Genomic DNA, 7,580 nt, shown 5'->3' on the forward strand with positions numbered 1-7,580 from the left:
GGCTAGGGATTAATCCTCTTGAGACTGCATTATAGACTGCACCTTCCTCCCCCTCAAAGTAACAGGCACAAGTGTTGCTATAGAAGGCTTAATTTCATAGCACTAGGAAATCTCTCCGGGACCCAGATATTGAAGTATAAAATACAGCCCTAATTGTGCTGTGACCTACTCTTCTGTGTGCGGGTTAGATCGAGCTGAGAGGGAGGGAACCTGCTGCAGACACATAGTGAGCAGAGAGGCGGCCTTGGGGCCTGAATGCTGAAGTGACTTGGGGGTGATGTGTAAAAAGGTTTCGAAGACGCAGAGGATATGGGAAAAAGAAAAGGAGTACTTGTGGCACCTTAGAGACTAACCAATTTATTTGAGCATCTGAGCTAGCCGGGCTCAGGATATGGGAGTGGAGTTGGCCTCTAGGCTGGAAGCAACTCTGTCAAGTTTAACATTGGAGCCACTTTAAGGGGAAAAGTGGATGTAAATGCCAAGCAAGCTGACCCTAAAGCCAAGTGCCATGGTCTGAATTCAAACACCAGCAGTGTAGGTTTCAGAGTGGTAGCCGTGTTAGTCTGTATCAGCAAAAACAATGAGGAGTCCTTGTGGCACCCCATGGGTCACTACAAAAACTAATTTTCCCCCTGCTGATACTCACACCTTCTTGTCAACTGTTTGAAATGGGCCACCTTGGTTACACTGAACTCATTACCACTACAAAAGTGATTTTCCCTCCTTTCTTGTCAACTGTTGAGAATAGCCCACTTGGTAAGGCAACTCCCATCTTTTCAAATGCTGTGTATTTATACCGCTGTACTGTATTTTCCATTCCATGCATTTGATGAAGTGGGTTTTAGCCCACAAAAGCTTATGCCCAAATAAATTTGTTAGTCTCTAACGTGCGACAAGGAATCCTCATTGTTTTTACCAACAGTGTAGTGTCATGAGGCATTTCAGTACCTGGTGCTGGCCTAAATGACAATCACAGAAACATAGAACCATTGCATTAGAAGGGACCGCAAGGGTCATCTAGTCTAACCCCCTACCAAGATGCAGGATTTGTTGTGTCTAACCCATCCAAGATAGATGGCTATCCAGCCTCCTTTTGAAAACCTCCAGCAAAGGGGCTTCCACAACTTCCCTAGGCAGTCTGTTCCATTGTCCTACCGTTCTTACAGTTAAGAAGTTTTTCCTGAGATTCATTCTAAATCTTCTCTGCTGTAGTTCGTACCCATTGCTTCTTGTCCTGCCCTCTGTGGCAAAAGAGAACAACTTTTCTCCATCTTTTTATGGCAGCCTTTCAAGTATTTGAAGACTGCTATCATGTCCCTCCTTAGTCTTCTCTTTTCCAAACTAAACATACCCAGTCCCTTCAGCCTTTGCTCATATGGCTTGCATTCCATCCCTTTGATCATCTTTGTCACTCTCCTCTGGATCCTTTCCAGTTTCTCTCCATCCTTGCTATACACTGGTGACGAAAACTGGACACACTACTCCAGCTAAGGAGTAACCAGCACTGAGTAGAGTGGGAGTGCCTAGAACCAAAATGCCTAGAACTCTGGTACTGGACCACCCCTGGGAAAAGAAGAACCCACAATGCACTGGGCTTTATTACATACTGAAAGAGGCCATTGAAATATTCCAGATCACGTCGGAATGCCTTGGCTCCATTCCTTTCTAGAGAAGCTTTGTTTTTATCAAGAAGAGACCCCAATCAGTTCTGGGAGTGGGAGAGGAAAGCCCTTCCAGGCAGAAGCTTCAGGGTATGGGGACAGGTGTTTCAGAACCTTAATTGGAGAGTGGGGGACGTTTATGGTATTGTTATGAGTTGGATTAAACTTCATTGAAACTGGTGGGTGGAACAGCCGCCTTTCACTCAGGATAAGTGTACAAGCAATGGAACTCCTTGATGGAATAAACGGCTGAAACTACAGGGACCTCCACGCAAAACAAAGCTGAAACCTCATGCAAAGCTGGAGTAGACGTTAGCCATGTGACCCAAGGAAGGGTCCACTATGATCTGATAAACAAAGGGGAAGAGGATTGATTGGATTGGAGCAGTGTGTCTGTATGTATGAGATGGAAGCAGCAGGAAACAGCACAGAAAGAGAGAGAGAGAGAGAAGGAGCAGAACAAGAATGGAGGCTGTGGCCCTGAGTAAAAGCCTAGAGAGCTTTTTGGGCTGAGTGCTGGCTGACAAGGTCTTGGAACTTTGAGCAAACTGTTGTTGCAGTCCTCCTGAGTTCAGAGAAACAGAAACCTGACTTTGTATATTCTTGGTAATTAAACAGGAGTGCATCAAAGAAATACATGGCTCCATCGTCAATTTCTCCTCCTAACTGAAACAATCCTCAAGCCCTAGATTTTGGCTAACTGCTTGGGTCGAAAGGGGTAACAGTATACTTAGACCTGGTGGAAGCAGATGCAAAAGAAAGTAAACCCAGCAATAAAGCCTTCCATAATGGAGCTTGAATTGTTGCAGTAGGATGCAGTGAAACTGACCTTTCCCCTCAAAAATATTTTAAATAACCCATCCCCTGCAGGTGGCTTGGCTGTTCCCTGAAACCTGGTTTGGGTTTAGAGTACATGGAAGCTGCCTCCATCCATAGCTGATTTATTCTTTTACATTACAGGCCAGTTACTCTTCTATTTAATTCCTGGTGCATACGATGTGTATTCATTCAGCAGGGACAAGGTATGCTGCAGGGGACAATCCTGCACTGGATTCAAGGAGATAAGGCTGGAATGTGATGGGCAAACCTAACTTCTATGATTCCTTGGAGTTTGTCACTCCCTTTCCCAGGTCTTCTTTTAAAGAGCCACTGTTGCTTCCTGGAAGACTTTGAACTCTGTCTTAGTTAGGAACAATCTGGCTTCCCCATGGAATTTAAAAGAATACTCATTCTCCTGTTTATTGCCAGGGACACAGTGGCATTTATGTCCTTAGGGACTGAAGGAAAAGATGCTGCTTTTTATTCTTTTAAGAGACCATCCATCTCCCTAGAACTGCCTCTGTGGCTGAGTTACAGGGTAAACACCCCTGTCCAGTGACTCACAATTCCGGGAGCCCCACCCCACCCACTTCTGGGTTCTCCTTTCTGGCCTCTTTTCTCTCAGGCTCCCAGCTGCCTAGTGTGCTTTCTGAACACAACAACAATAATTACCCCAGTATTGGAGGCTTCTACAAAAAGCAGGTTCTTCGCTACAGCTCCTCCTGCAACTTCTCCTCCAGCTGAAGTGACCTCCTCTCTTTGTGGAGTCATCTTCATGGCAGCAGTCACTGATTGTGATACCACCAGCAGAAGATGGAGATGCTGGGTGGGGAATAGGTGGCTAATAGATCCCTATGTTTCCTGGGCATGGGTGACATGGGGCTGTGCTCCTGGGATTTATTTGACGGGTGTGGGCCTATCCCTTAACTCCAAATGGTCACCTGGCGATGAAAGGCCATAATGTAAACCAACAGTCCTTCGCTGATCCAATCAAATGTACTGTCAGCAGTAGGCCCCTGACCAGGATAGGTTTCTTAGGTCCCTGCCACAGCTTCACCCTGAACTGGCCTTTGATAAACAGCCAGGACTTTTTATTTGGCCTGCTGGGCCTTGTTTGGCCTCTGCTTGCTCCTAGCCCTTCTAACTACTGGGGGACCAAGTCTCGCTGGTTCTTCCAGCACATGATCCTTGGAGACATATGTAGGCAACCCCAGAAGTCCAAAGTCACTACTCTTCTCTGCCAAAAGGACAGCTTCATGGAGCTGAGCCAAGGTGGCAGGGCCTCTAGTAGGGAGCAGCAAATGCCTGGTACCTCCTGTCATAGTGCCTTGGGCAATTTCTGTTACCCTGGACTGGTCTGCATGTATGCTGGTGAAGAAGGCAGGCAAATAAGGAAATGGGCCATTCAGGAAGGAGTGTTGCTTATAATACCAAATAAAGTTTGCATGGCTGATGATCAGGTGATTGACTGAGAAACCACAATGACAACAGCAGCACTATTAACAGCAGTAAAATTAAAGGTAATGCTGAGGCACCAGACAGGTAGGCTGTGCCAGTACATCTCCCCTTGTTATTGTCAAGGGTGTGTCTCCAGCTGTCTCCCAGGTGTTTCTTACAAGGACTGACAGTGCTTCTGCTGTGTTTGAGAGACCTGGGAATAAAAAAATGAATTTGAAGGGCAGAAAATTCATAACTGAACAAAACACTTTCCCCAAACAAGACATAATTAGACGGTGGAACTCATTGCCACACGATGTTGTTGAAGCCAGGAACTTTAGCAAAATTCAAAGAGGTATTGAACATTGAGGTGGACAACAAGAACTTCTGGAGTTTGAGCAGCTAATGCTAAAATAAAGTGTTTTGTAAAAGGAGATAAACCTCGTGCTTCAGGATTTAACCTAAACTCTAACTACTAGGGTTTAGGATGAGACTTCCATGGGGGGCAGATAATCCCACAACTGCCAATGCCGGGTTTATTGCACCTTCATCGGAAGTGTCTAGTGCTGGCCACAGTTGGAGACAGGACAGTGGATAAGAGAGATCTTAGGTCTGATCCAGTCTGGCAGTTCATTTGTTCCAATTAACCCACCAGTGAAGTCCCCCATCTGGCAGCTGGACTCACTGAGAGTGAGGCCGGGACCTTTCCACAGCTGGCACTCACACTCGGCACCCTCCTGGTCTCTGTAGGCAGATCTGCCAGGTGGGTCAAAAGGGAGCCTGTCCTTGGCAGAGATAGTAGGAGCTGTGCAGAGGGTCTCAGGTGGGAGATGGGCCTCCGCTCATCATGCCGAGGGGCTCTTACAACTGAGTTTGCCTGCCCCTGTCTGAGACGGATTGGCCACATGGCACTGAGCTTGTGGGGAGTCGCTAGAAGGTGCCGCGCTGCAGCGCTGCCAACTCTCCCAGCTTGCAGGGTGACTGCAGCCATCTCCCAAAGCTGTAGACCCTGCCTGTGGGAAAGCCCCTCTGATTGGCTGCCTGCCCCACTTGCCTGCCTCTTGGGGAAGAGCAGCCAATCAGGATGGCCGCAGAAGGCAGGCAGAGCTCTCTCCTCCTCCCCTCAGCAGCCTGACACCTTTCTCATAGGAGGAGAGGAGAGAGCAGAAAGAGGCCAGCAGTGCAGGGCAGATCCTCAAATCCTCCTCTCTCCCTCCAGGCACAGAGGGGAGAATCCCTGGAGCTGCCTCCCCAGTCTGAAAGGGGGAGCAGGGACCCTGCTGCAGACCCCCAGCCCTGGGAAAGGGGGTGAAGAGCCCCTGGAGCTGCAGGAAGAGAAGAGGAGAGGTGGGGGAGCAGAACTAATGGGTGGTAGAGGGGGCTGGGCAGATGTGGAGGCAGAATTGGTGTAGGGACTGGGGAGACAGGATCAGTTGGGGGCAAAATTAATGGCTGGGCACAGCCAAGGGCAGATGTGGGGGTCTGACCTCCTGCAGCGGAGGCAAATAAACTTAGGAGAGGTGGCAACATAAATTGGCCCTCCCCACACACTGGGGTTGGGCAGGGAGAGTTCAAAAATCAAAGCACAGACCAAAAACTACAATATAATCTTTTTTTAAAAACAAATCTCATGGGTTTTGGCCCAATCTGGTGATTCTAGGGAGTCTTACTTAGGATTCTGGGACCTCTGTACAGCATGTGGGACTCACTATGCCCAGCAGAGTCGTAGCAGCTGTGCCAGGACACCTCCCTAGTCAGCTGAACGGGTCTCAGGTGAGAGATGTCTCCAGCAGAGCTGGTAGGAGCTGCCCTGGTGGGGCTGGGCTGGGGGTTGCTTTCCTCTGTGACTGTGGAGGACAGGTTGGGGTGCTTGGTGGTTGGCCCGTGCTGAGCCAGCTTAAGGCGGTGTGAAGTTTGGTGGCGGCTCGGGCAGACTGAGGCTGCCTGCTCAGTATGTTTGCCGCACTGAGAAATTCATTTCCACCCTTCCCCAGAAGTGGCAGAAGCCATGATGCCCTTCCCCTCTGCTCTCTCCTGCCTGACACGGGAAGAGAAAGGGGGGATTGTGCTGCACAAAGGCCACTTCTCCTGCTGAGCCTTTGGCCGCAGTGAAGCTAGACCCATCTAGCTGGCACTGCCCTACCCAGCCCCCTGTCCCCATATTCCTGCCAGGAGGGGGCATATGCTGCAGACAGTTGCCATGGTCAGGAAGTGCCCTGCTGGCTCTCATATCTGCATGAGCTTCCACCACCATGCCAAGGGACAGGGGCTCTCAGTGGAAAAATTGTGCCCCAACACAGGGGCTGAAAGGGGCCGTGCAGACAGCATATGCTAGGCTAGCTCATTAGTACTCCTCAAGGCTGCTAATTAAGCAACTTTGTCTACAATGCCAGATTCGTAACCCTTTATTTCTCATCTTCTTTACTAATGGCTCTGACTATGGAGCAGGCCCAAGTGGCTGGGCGCTGCCCCAGATGAGACCCATATGCTGTTTCTGGCCTGATCTCTCATTTCCCAAACCAGCAGCCGTGCTCTCCTGGCTAGGGACTTGCACTGCCTTGCAGAGCATCTGTCAAGCCTTGGTCTGTTGCTGGCTGGTGTCCTGGTCACCGCTCTGCCTGGGCCTCTGTACAGTGCTGAAGGAGGCCTGAGCTTTTGGGGCTGCAGCAGCCTAAACTTGGGAGACCTCAAATCTGGCCAGTAGTTGTGGGCCACAGAGGCTGGGACTGAATCCCAGAAGCATTGCCCAGCCCCAGATTTTATATAACCCATCAGCAACCCTTTTGTAGCTCCCCACAACCAATAACCATTCTTGCTGTCTTGGTTCATGTGCTCCCATTGGCTGCAAGAGCTAATGAAAAGAGACATATGAAGGGCTGGAAGGGGTTGAGATGTGTCCTGTTATTATCTGCTTTGGGTTGATTGCTGGGATCTCACCTGGCAGCCCTGGCATCTACCCCGATTCTCCCTCCTTGTCTAGGCCCATCCTGGGGCCTAAGAGCTTCGTGAACTGGGGTGCCACCAAGGGACAATGTGATTGAAGCAGACATTAGGAAGGGCTGAGGGAGAAGGATTCGCTGTGGCAATGGCAGCGATTCCCTCCGTCTGGGGGCATGCAGTGTGCCCGGGCATGCAGTGCAGTGCCAAGGAGGTAATTGGGTGAAGTGAGATGCTATTCCCATTCACTGGGAAATATTGTCTCCTACCCATTTGGCCCATTATTTATTTGTCAGTCATAGATTTATAGACACAGACTTTCTCTCTGCCACCCTCTTATGGCAAAGACACACCTTCCCTTGTGCCTCCACTCCCCAGATGATGCCAGTATAACTCCAGGAAGAGGGTAAGTTAGTTTGCTGCTGCACAGGAAGAGTAGAAAGCATTGTTTTTGTAGGTCTTACACAAATGGAAGCTGTATTGAAAACATTCTCGGTGACTGAATGTTTACTGCCAGAAATCTGGAATCTTACAGGCAGACTTAGAGTGGCTAGTGGCACTCCCTATGCACTGTCAGCGCCAAATCCTGAGCATCAAGTGGTTTGGCTTTGTGTGACTGTCACAGTCTCCCAAAGATCTGGCCTTCCTTTACTCCCTCATTATATTTGAAAGCAGTGTTGCATGCTTTTTGGCCACATCATCACGATAGACAAAAACACCTCAGTG

This window comes from Lepidochelys kempii, chromosome 10 (genome assembly GCF_965140265.1).
Source record: "Lepidochelys kempii isolate rLepKem1 chromosome 10, rLepKem1.hap2, whole genome shotgun sequence".
NCBI classification, from domain to species: Eukaryota; Metazoa; Chordata; order Testudines; family Cheloniidae; genus Lepidochelys; species Lepidochelys kempii.